Genomic DNA, 12,160 nt, shown 5'->3' on the forward strand with positions numbered 1-12,160 from the left:
TTACCCATTCACCCACCAATGGCCAGTTAGGTTGCGTGCATGTTTTGGCTATTGTGAATAATGCTGCAATGAACATGGGAGTGCAGATATCTCTTCAAGATCCTGATTTCAATTCTTTTCGATATATACCCAAAAGTGGGATTGCTGGATCGTCAGCCTAGAGATCTACTGTCCAGCATAGAGCCTATAGTTAACAATAGTGTACTGTACACTTAAAAATTTGCTAAGAAGGTAAATTCTATGTTGTGTTCTTATCACAAATAATCAAGAAATAATAATAAATAAAGAGGGCAGGCGGAAACTTTTGTAGGTGATAGATACACTTATGGCTTAGATTGTGGTGATGGTTTCATAGGTATATATTCATTTCCAAACTCATCAAGCTGCGTATATTAAATATACACAGCTTTTTATATGTCAATAATACATCAATAAAGTGTTTTTAAAAAAAGATGCATTGAGGGCCGGCCCAGTGGCGCAACAGTTAGGTGCTCACATTCCGCTTTGGTGGCCCGGGGTTCGCCAGTTCAGATCCCGGGTGCGGACATGGCACCGCTTGGCAAGCCATGCTGTGACAGGCGTCCCACATATAAAGTAGAGGAAGATGGGCACGGATGTTAGCTCAGGGCCAGTCTTCCTCAGCAAAAAGAGGAGGATTGGCACATGTTAGTTCAGGGCTAGTCTTCCTCAAAATAAATAAATAAATTAATTAATTAATTAATAAGAAAATAAGATGCGTTGAGTAGAGGAGTTAACAGGGAGGGTGGAAGTGGAGCTAAGTAATGAGACTAACCCTAGTTAGAAAATTGGTGAGGAGGGGAATTTGCTGAACTGTGCCTGGTTTTCCTTTTGATAAGCTTGGTTCCATCTTTCTTTCCATCTTCTTTGCTTTCTCTCTTCCTCCATGTTCTCCTAATTTAACTCCCTAGATCTCTCTTTCTCCTAGATCTGTCTCTTCTCTCTCCTGCCTTCTTTATGAGCCCATTTCCCTCTCCCAGTTCTTCCCTCTCATCATAGATTATCACAGCTGTACAGACTGGGCCTACTTCAGCCTGTGGTCCAATACAAGAGATCCTTCTACTGCGCTGTTGACCAGGCTGAAATTGAATGTTGCATCAATGAGAGAGTGAGCTCACTAATTCATGGAACTGCTTATTCCATCATATTAGACAACTCTAGTTATCTAGACAGAAATCCTGTCCTCTAGTCAGCTGAAATCTGCATCCCTTTAACTTTCTCCCAGTCATAATTCTATCCTCCACAACAAAATTATTTCTTCCATACCTCATCCTTTTTTTTTTTTTTTTTTTGGCGAGGAACATTGGCCCCAAGCTAACATCCATTACCAATCCTCCTCCTTTTGCTTGAGGAAGATCGTCCCTGAGCTAACATCTGTGCCAATCCTCCTCTACCTTGTATGTGGGACGTAACCACAGCATGGCTTGACATGCTGTGTGTAGGTCCACTGCCAGTATCCTGGGCCACTGAAGCAGAGCCTGCGAACTCAGTCACTATGCCACCGGGCCAGCCCCCATACCTCATTCTTGATATTGACAGTCTCTTTTCTCTCTGCCTTCTTCCCTCCATTCTTCATCCTCATCTGTCACTTTCTGTTATCTCTCAGTGATGACCCTGAACCACAAATGAAACATTAATTTTTTTTTTTAAAGATTTTATTTTTTCCTTTTTCTCCCCAAAGCCCCCCGGTACATAGTTGTGTATTCTTCGTTGTGGGTTCTTCTAGTTGTGGCATGTGGGATGCTGCCTCAGCGTGGTTTGATGAGCAGTGCCATGTCCGCGCCCAGGATTCGAACTAACGAAACACTGGGCCGCCTGCAGCGGAGCGCGCGAACTTAACCACTCGGCCACGGGGCCAGCCCCAATGAAACATTAATTTTTATGCTTAATATCCTTAGTTTCACCAAGTGGTTGAATAAATTGGCTTTACTTTTTAAATTATACAGAAAAATAAATATAGACATATATTTAGGTATCAGTATTCAGGAGATCTCCTTATTCAAAACATCACATTTCTAGCTATGCAAACAATTTAGATTAATGTGTATTTTAAACTATTTTTTGTATAGTGTTATATAAAGAAGTGTTAGGCTTCCTCTTTTAAAAAACACTGTTTTAAGTTTACAAAGAAAAAGTTAGGTCAAACATTTTAAAATCATCTTTTTTTCACAAACAAAACCATTAAACTTTTGAAAGTTACTTTTTACTTATCTATGGCCTCTGACTGATATGTGGGAGTTGAGTGAGTTATCCTCAGTAGGAAAAAGCTTCTTAAACCTAATTTAGATAACTTCCAAGATTATAGATCCATGTGGTTCGATTCAGGGAGTAAAGGAGCCTGGAGGACATCACTCAGCAGTACACTTCCTTAAACTCTCCTCTGTGTTAAATGCTGACTCCTTAGCTTGAATGGGCTATTTTGATGACCTTATAAGGGTTTCTTGACAGGAATACAGAGATGGTGGGAAATCGGTTCCAACACTTAAAGAAACTCTTTATAAAGCTTTCCTCTGACTGAATATTGTTCCCAGCATTAGAGGGTAAGAGAAGGTGCTTAGAAATGTAACTCATGAATTCCTAGGCTCCCTTACACCTTGAAAAGAGACAAAAAGGTTGAATGAAGGAAAATCTTGGTTGTATTCCTTCTTCCAGAAACAAAAGTCACTTGTATTTGCATATTTGTATAATTTTCATAGAATTTCCCAACCCATTCTCTTGTTGGGAATTCACAACCCTGTGAGGTAGGAAAAGTATGTATTTTCCTCATTCTATAGGTAAAGAAACTGCAGCTCACTTGGGTCACAAGGCAAGTACATGGTGAAACCAAAACTAAAGTGCCCTTACTTCAGTACTCTTTCATATGATTCACACGGGTTCTTTGAGTTATAATTCAGCTACAGAATACTGTAGTTATGCTGGGCAAGAATTGCATGCAATTTCACAAGAAGAAAGACCCATATTTGGCACAGAGCTGCCATTGGCACATTCCTGACTCCTCTTTGTGGTCAAATCCCCCTTTTCAAGTTCCTTGAGTTCTGTGACTATATCTTTAACTTCTACTGTATCTTTTACCCACTTGTACCTAAGAAATTGTTCCCTAAAAACAACAGAAGCTCAATACCTGAATTTGACTGGAAGCAAAATAATTTTGATGTTGTTACCTAGACAAAGACAAGGGAAATGTTCTGTTTAGTATTTGAGTTACCTGCTGTTGCATCTGAAGGCTTCTAGCATCATTCTAGGACAAGTAAATGCCTTAGTAAGTATATAAATTCCTTCGAAGAGCTGTACTTCACCGTTAAAATACTCGTTACAGACATGATATCAAGTATACCCACCCAAACAAATCTCTATACAAAACACCCCCTTTTAGTATAAACAGTCTATAAAGAGGGTGTGGTCCTGCCTCTCCAGGTTTGACTTCTCTGGGTGAGAGGATGAGGAGCTAAAAACAAGATCTCATTGACCTATTCACAGCTATGAGAAGATTCAAGGGATTATAGACAGAATGGCATAAACCATGTTGGTTTGGGGTTTTTTTTCCTCCTTCTGGTGAAGTTCTCCCTCATAATTCAGCCCTGCACTCTCTCCAATGTCTTCTTAGGATTGCATCACATTTGTCACACTTTCTTCCTTTTTAACTTCATAGAAAGGATGATGATTTCCCTAAGTGAGAAAAATGACACAAATGTGTTGGAATTCATTCTGGTGGGAATCTCCAGACAGCCTGCATCTCAGCTCTTCTTCTTTTGGGCAATGTTGTTCATCTACTCTGTCATCCTGGTGGGTAATTTTCTCATCATTGTCATTATCCACATTGATTCCCATCTTCACACCCCCATGCACTTCTTTCTCATCCAATTATCTTCCTTAGACATCTTCTACTCCACAAGCTCCACACCCACGGTTCTGGTAAATTGCTGAAAGAACTTTCCCACTATATCCTATAGTGGCTGCTTGTTTCTTTACTGCAAAGTAAAGAGAAATGGTTATTCCTATGACAGCTTTGTTGCCACCTCAAATCCCCTGCACTACCCACTCATTATGAATAGCATTGTTTGCATCTGGATGATAGCAGGAGTTTGGGCCAGTGCTTTCTTTTTTTTAATTGCAGTAACATTGGTTTATAACATTTTATAAATTTCAGATGTACATCATTATATATTTCGATTTCTGTGTAGATTACATCACGTTCACCACCCAAAGACTAATTACCATCCATCACCACACACATGTGCCTAATTAGCCCTTTCATCCTCCGCCCTCCTCCCTTCCCCTCTGGTAACCACCAATCCAGTCTCTGTCTCTATATTATTGGTTGTCATTGTTTTTATCTTCTACTTATGAGTGAGATCATACAATATTTGACTTTCTCCCTCTGACTTATTTCACTTAGCATAATACCCTCAAGCTCCCTCCATGTTGTCACAAATGGCCCGATTTCATCATTTCTTATGGGTGAGAAGTATTCTATTGTATATATATACTACATCTTCTTTATCCATTTGTCCCTTGATGGGCACCTAGGTTTCTTCCAAGCCTTCGCTATTGTGAATAATGCTGCGATGAACATAGCAGTGCGCGTATCTTTATGCATTCGTGTTTTTACATTCTTTGGAAAAATATCCAGCAGTAGAATAGACGGGTCATATAGCAGAACTATTCTTAATTTTTTGAGGAATCTCCATACTGTTTTCCATAGTGGCTGCACCAGTTTGCACTCCCGCCAGCAGTGTATGAGGGTTCCTTTCTCTCCACACCCTCTTCAACACTTATTGTTTCCTGTCTTGTCATTTATAGCCATTCTGATGAGTGTGAGATGATATCTCATTGTAGTTTTGATTTGCATTTCCCCGATAATTAATGATGTTCAACATCTTTTCATGTGACTGTTGGCCATCTGTATATATTCTTTGGAGAAATATATGTTCAGATCTTTTGCCCATTTTTTAATTGGGTTGTTATTTTGTTGTTGTTGTTGAGATGTATGAGTTCTTCATATATTTTGGATATTAACCCCTTGTCAGATATATGGTTTTCAAATATCGTCTCCCAATTGTTAGGTTGTCGTTTTGTCTTGTTGATGGTTTCCTTTGCTGTGCAGAAGCTGTTTGGTTTGATGTAGTCCCATTTGTTTATTTTTTCTATTGTTTCCCTTCCTGGTCAGACATGATACTTGAAAATATGCTGGTAAGACCGATGTCAAAAAGTGTACTGCCCACGTTTTCTTCTAAAAGTTTCATGGTTTCAGGTCTTATATTCAAATCTTTAATCCATTTTCAGTTAATTTTTGTGTATGGTGTAAGATAATGGTCTACTTTCATTCTTGTGCATGTGGCTGTCCAGTCTTCACAACACCATTTATTGAAGAGACTTTCCTTTCTCCATTGTATGCTCTTGGATCTCTTGTCAAAAAATAGCTGTCCAGAGCTTCAGCGACTGGCTCCATGGCCTGGGGGGGATACTTCAGAGTTCCACCCCGGCAACAGGCAAAGTCTCTACCTGCCATTAGCGGAGAGGCCCTTCCCAGCATCCATAACACCAGGAGGGTCCCGGAGAGGAGACCATCAGGCAGGGCAGCAGCCGGCCAGCTGCCACTGAAATCAAGGTCTCTGGCTATCCCCCAGACAGGGCAAAGGGCTCCCCGAGATCCTGGGGGAGAGGACTGGGGCTGGGTGGAGTTCCAGTGACCCAGCTCCGTAGCCTAGGGGGAAACCCTACAGGCTCACAGCAGCCTCAGGGAAAGCCTCTGCACAGCACTAGTAGAGAGCACCCATCCGGCAGCCACAAGGCTGGAAGACCCCAGGACAAAAGTAGCATAGCTAGGTGAGCTAACCACAGACTGCAGAAGATGCCAATAGCTCTGCTGTGACCCATAGTGGACAAGTGAGATTTTGTGGGTGCTGCCAGTGACGGAGCTGCAAATATAAGTGATCCTGCCTCTGGCCACTGGAAAAGCCCATAACACCGTTGCAGACCCCAAGGAGGGAGCACGTCTAGGTGGTCTGCAACAGTAGGCACCAACAGCCTGAAGCCCCCCCGTGACGGCCCCCACAGCTGAAGAGGGAACCCACAGGACCACTGTGACTACGAGGAGGGGCCGAGGCCCAGTTAGCAACTGCAGATAGGGTTCCTCGTTGGTGCAGTATAAACAGCTGCTCCCCCACCACACCAATAGAAACAAGTGGAAGGAGTAACTAAACTCTATCTCTATGCAGAGGCACAAATCTACAACATCAAGCAATATGAAAAAATATATTAAATCTCCAGAACAGAAGGAAAATGACAAATACACAGAAAACAATCCCAAAGAAAATGAAATTTATAACCTAAACGACGATGACTTCAAAATAGCCATCATTAAAAAACTCAATGAGTTAAAAGAGAATTCAGATAGACAACTCAACGAGTTAAAAGAGAATTCAGATAGACAACTTAACGAGTTCAGGAGCTATGTCACAAAAGAGTCTGATACTATAAAGAAGAACCAAACAGAAATACTGGAAATGAAGAACACAATAGAGGAGATTAAGAAAAATCTAGACACTCTGAACAGTAGGGCCAATAATATGGAGGAAAGAATTAGCAATTTGGAAGATAGGAATATAGAAATGCTACAGGCAGAGGAGGAGAGAGAAGTAAGACTAAAAAGAAATGAAGAAACTCCCTGAGAATTATCAGACGCAATTAGGAGATGCAACATAAGGATTATGGGTATACCAGAGGGAGAAGAGAGGGAGAAGGAGGCAGAAAGCCTATTCAAAGAAATAATGGCTGAGAACTTCCCAAACCTGGTGAGAGAGATGGAACTTCATGTGACAGAAGCCAATAGATCTCCAAACTTTATCAATGCAAGAAGACCAACCGCACAGCATATAGTAGTGAAGCCAGCAAAAGTCAACGACAAGGAGAAAATACTAAGGGCAGCCAGGCAGAAGAAATTAACCTACAAAGGAGCCCCCATCAGGCTATCAGCAGATTTCTCAGCAGAAACTTTACAGGCTAGAAGAGAGTGGAATGATATATTCAAAAATCTGAAGGACAAAAACCTGCAGCAAAGAATTCTCTACCCAGTGAAAATATCCTTCAAATACGATGGAGAAATACAAACATTCCCAGATAAACAAAAACTAAGGGAGTTCATTGCCACAAAACCTCCTCTTCAGGAAATGCTCAGGAAAACCCTCATTCCTGAAAAATCAAAAAAAGGAAAGGGGCTACAAAACCAAGAGCAAAGGAGATAAGTAGAAGGACAACAACAGAGAGTAGCAGCTCTCCATCAGAACAGATTAAACTATGGGATGAGAAACAAAGGAAATTGAAGAAAACTGGAAAACAAGACATAAAATGGCAGCAGTAGGCCCCCACATCTCAATAATCACTCTAAATGTAAATGGATTGAACTCCCCAATCAAAAGACACAGAGTGGCAGGATGGATCAAAGAACAAGACCCAACAATATGCTGCCTCCCGGAAACACACCTCAGCCCCAAAGACAAACACAGACTCAGAGTGAAGGGATGGAGAACAATACTCCAAGCTAATAATGAACAAAAGAAAGCAGGTGTCGCTATACTAATATCAGACAAAGTAGACTTCAAAGCAAAACAGATAAAGAAAGACAAAGAGGGACAGTATATAATGATAAAAGGGACTCTCCACCAAGAAGACATAACACTTATAAATATATACGCACTCAACACAGGAGCACCAAAATTTGTAAAGCAACTCTTAAGAGAACTAAAAGAAGACATCAACAACAATACAATAATAGTAGGGGACCTCAACACACCATTAACACCAATGGACAGAACATCCAGACAGAAAATCAACAAGGAAATTATAGAATTAAATGAAAAATTAGACCAGATGGACTTAATAGATATACATAGAACACTGCATCCAAAAACAGCAGGTTACACATTCTTCTCAAGTGCACATGGAACATTCTCAAGGATTGACCATATTTTGGGAAACAAAGCAAGCATCAATAAATACAAGAGAGTTGAAATAATATCAAGCATCTTTTCTGATCATAATGCTATGAAACTAGAAATCAACTACAAGAATAAAGCAGAGAAAGGTGCAAAAATGTGGAGACTAAACAACACGCTTCTGAACAAACATTGGATTATTGAAGAAATTAAAGAAGAAATCAAATATTATCTGGAGACAAATGCAAATGAGAACACGACATACCAAACCATTTGGGATGCAGCAAAAGCAGTCCTAAGAGGGAAATTTATTGCAATACAGGCTCACCTCACTAAACATGAAAAAGCTCATGTAAGCAACTTCAAACGACACCTAACAGAACTAGAAAAAGAAGAAGAAACAAAGCCCAGAGTCAGTAGAAGGAGGGAAATAATAAAAATAAGAGCAGAAATAAACGATATTGAAACAAAAAAGACAGTAGAAAGGATCAATGAAACAAAGAGTTGGTTCTTCGAAAAAATTAACAAAATCGACAAACCTTTAGCCAGACTCACCAAGAAAAGAAGAGAGAAATCTCAAATAAATAAAATTAGGAATGAGAGAGGAGAAATCACAACAGATACCAATGAAATACAAGGGATAATAAGAGAATACTATGAAAAACTATATGCCAATAAATTGAACAACCTGGAAGAAATGAACAACTTCCTAGACTCCTACAACCTCCCCAAACTGAATCAGGAAGAAATGGAGAATCTGAATAGGCCAATCACAAGTAAGGAAATAGAAACAGTAATCAAAAACCTCCCCAAAAATAAGAGTCCAGGACCAGACAGCTTCTCTGGAGAATTCTACCAAACATTCAAATAAGACTTAATACCTATTCTTCTCAAACTATTCCAGAAAATTGAGGAAGATGGAGTACTCCCTAACACATTCTATGAAGCCAACATCACTCTGATCCCCAAATCTGACAAGGACAACACAAAGAAGAAGAACTACAGGCCGATATCACTGATGAACATAGATGCAAAAATCCTCAACGAAATTCTGGCAAACCGAATACAGCAATACATCAAAAAGATTATACACCATGATTAAGTGGGATTTATACCAGGGGACACAGGGATGGTTCAACATCCGCAAGTCAATCAACGTGATACACTACATCAACAAAATGAAAAACAAAAACCACACGATCATCTCAATAGATGCAGAGAAAGCATTCGATGAGATCCAACACCCATTTATGATAAAAACCCTCAATAAAATGGGTATAGAAGGAAAGTACCTCAACATAATAAAGGCCATATATAACACACCCACAGCCAACATCATACTCAATGGACAAAAACTGAAAGCCATCCCTCTGAGGACAGGAACAAGACAAGGGTGCCCACTTTCACCACTCCTATTCAACATAGTACTGGAGGTGTTGGCCAGAGCAATTCGGCAGGAAAAAGAAATAAAAGGAATCCAAATAGGTAATGAAGAAGTAAAACTCTCGCTGTTTGCAGACGACATGATCTTATATATAGAAAACCCCAAAGAATCCATAGAAAAACTATTAGAAACAATCAACAACTACAGCAAAGTAGCAGGGTATAAAATCAACATACATAAATCAGTAGCATTTCTATACACTAACAATGAACTAACAGAAAAAGAACTCAAGAACTCAATCCCATTCACAATCGCAACGAAAAGAATAAAATACCTTGGGATAAACTTAACCAAGGAAGTGAAGGATCTATACAACAAAAACTACAAGACTTTCTTGAAAGAAATTGACGACGACATAAAGAGATGGAAAGACATTCCATGCACATGGATTGGAAGAATAAACATAGTTAAAATGTCCATACTACCTAAAGCAATCTACAGATTCAATGCTATCCCAATCAGAATCCCAAGAACATTCCTCACAGAAATTGAACAAAGAATCCTAAAATTCATATGGGGCAACAAAAGACCACGAATTGCTAAAGCAATCCTGAGCAAGAAAAACAAAGCCAGCGGAATCACAATCCCCGATTTCAAAACATACTACAAAGCTACAGTGATCAAAACAGCATGGGACTGGTACAAAAACAGGTGCACAGATCAATGGAACAGAATTGAAAGCCCAGAGATAAAACCACACATCTATGGACAGCTAATCTTCGACAAAGGAGCAGAGGGCCTACAATGGAGAAAAGAAAGTCTCTTCAACAAATGGTGCTGGGAAAACTGGACAGCCACATGCAAAAGATTGAAAATTGACCATTCTTTTTCACCACACACCAAAATAAACTCAAAATGGATCAAAGACCTAAAGATTAGGCCTGAAACAATACGTCTTCTAGAAGAGAATATAGGCAGTACACTCTTTGACATCAGTTTCAAAAGAATCTTTTTGGACACTATAACTCCTCAGTTGAGGGAAACAATAGAAAGAATAAACAAATGGGACTTCATCAGACTAAAGAGCTTCTTTAAGGCAAGGGAAAACAGGATTGAAACAAAAAAACAGCTCACTAATTGGGAAAAAATATTTACAAGCCACTTATCCGACAAAGGGTTAATCTCCATAATATACAAAGAACTCACACTGCTTAACAACAAAAAAACAAACAACCCGATCAAAAAATGGGCAGAGGACATGAACAGACATTTCTCAAAAGAAGATATGAATATGGCCAATAGACACATGAAAAGATGTTCATCATCGCTAATCATCAGGGAAATGCAAATCAAAACTACACTAAGATATCACCTTACACCCGTTAGATTGGCAAAAACATCCAAAACCAAGAGCGACAAATGTTGGAGAGGTTGTGGAGAAAAAGGAACCCTCATACACTGTTGGTGGGAATGCAAACTGGTACAGCCACTATGGAAAACAGTATGGAGATTTCTCAAAAAGTTAAAAATAGAAATACACTATGACCCAGCCATCCCATTACTGGGTATCTATCCTAAGAACCTGAAATCAGAAATCCCAAGAGTCCCTTGCACCCCTATGTTCATCGCAGCATTATTTACAATAGCCAAGACGTGGAACCAACCTACATGCCCAGAAACTGATGATTGGATAAAGAAGATATGGTATATATACACAATGGAATACTACTCAGCCATAAAAAAGACAAAATTGGCCCATTCGCAGCAATGTGGATGGACCTCGAGGGTATTATGTTAAGCGAAATAAGCCAGTCAGAGAAAGACAAACTCTATATGACTCCAATCATAGGTGGAAGTTAACATATAGACAAGGAGATCTGATCGGTGGTTACCAGGGAAAAGGGCTGGGGGGTGGGGAGAGGGCACAAAAGGGGAAGAGGTGTACCCACAACATGACTAACAAAAATGTACAACTGAAATCTCACAAGGTTGTAATCTATCATAACATTAATAAAAAAAAAAAAAACAACAAGATGTTAACAACAACAACAACAAAAGTATACCCTTGCTTATAAACTGCCCCTTCCCAGAGAAGGGATAACAACAAACACTTGTGCTACTAACCCACTAATAACAACAAATTTCACACAATAGCTCTGAAGCAGCAAGGTAGCCATGGTGTTAACCTGATGGAAGAAAAAGATTTGGTAGGAAGACACACTCTCCACATTCTCCCTGGTATGTTATTTATCTTGAAATATTTGCTGCAACAAGTTTGTAATTTCCAGAGCCAGGTCAGAATCACTTTGGGGTCAGCTATTGCTTTATTTTGCCTACCCCAGCATCTCCTTGGTTACATACAGAAAGGAGAGTCCAGGAAGTAAAGGGGAAGTTCTGTTTATCTTCCAGGAGCTTATATTTGAAAAGGGCCAGATGACTACTGAAAGACTATGACTACAGGAATAATAAATTTAACAAGACTCTGTATACCCCATCTAATCTAGGCAACTTCTATGGTACTGCCAAATTGGCTTTCACGAACTCTTTCTTCCTAGGGAGTTGGCCTGGCCTACCCAGTACTGGCTGAGTTGAATGAGGAGGGGTGTAGGATTGCGTTCTGAGGAAGTAGAGCTGCAAGGTATACAGCATATATTTATATAATGGAAGCAACAGGGACACTAAGTTGGTAAGTTAAACCAACATGCATACAGAAAAGTGGAATTTCAAACACGTAGGGAAACACATACTAAAAAGAAAGGCAAGTCCAGAGGTCTAGAGTCAGAGACTGATGTAAGGATTCCAAAGCAAAGTAGAATGAGGCACA

The 12,160-nt window shown here is 39.8% G+C and overlaps 1 long non-coding RNA gene across 1 annotated transcript in view; it reads right to left on the minus strand.

Moving 5' to 3' along the window:
• Positions 1-1,697: 1,697 nt before the first annotated feature.
• Positions 1,698-12,160, minus strand: part of LOC139042686 (uncharacterized) — a 158,577-nt gene continuing 148,114 nt past the window's right edge. Inside the window, exon 4 of the long non-coding RNA XR_011499716.1 lies at positions 1,698-3,986. This is a non-coding gene — a long non-coding RNA (uncharacterized lncRNA). The remainder of the gene's footprint in view (positions 3,987-12,160) is intronic.

The sequence above is a fragment of the Equus asinus genome, chromosome X (genome assembly GCF_041296235.1).
Source record: "Equus asinus isolate D_3611 breed Donkey chromosome X, EquAss-T2T_v2, whole genome shotgun sequence".
Lineage (NCBI taxonomy): Eukaryota > Metazoa > Chordata > Mammalia > Perissodactyla > Equidae > Equus > Equus asinus.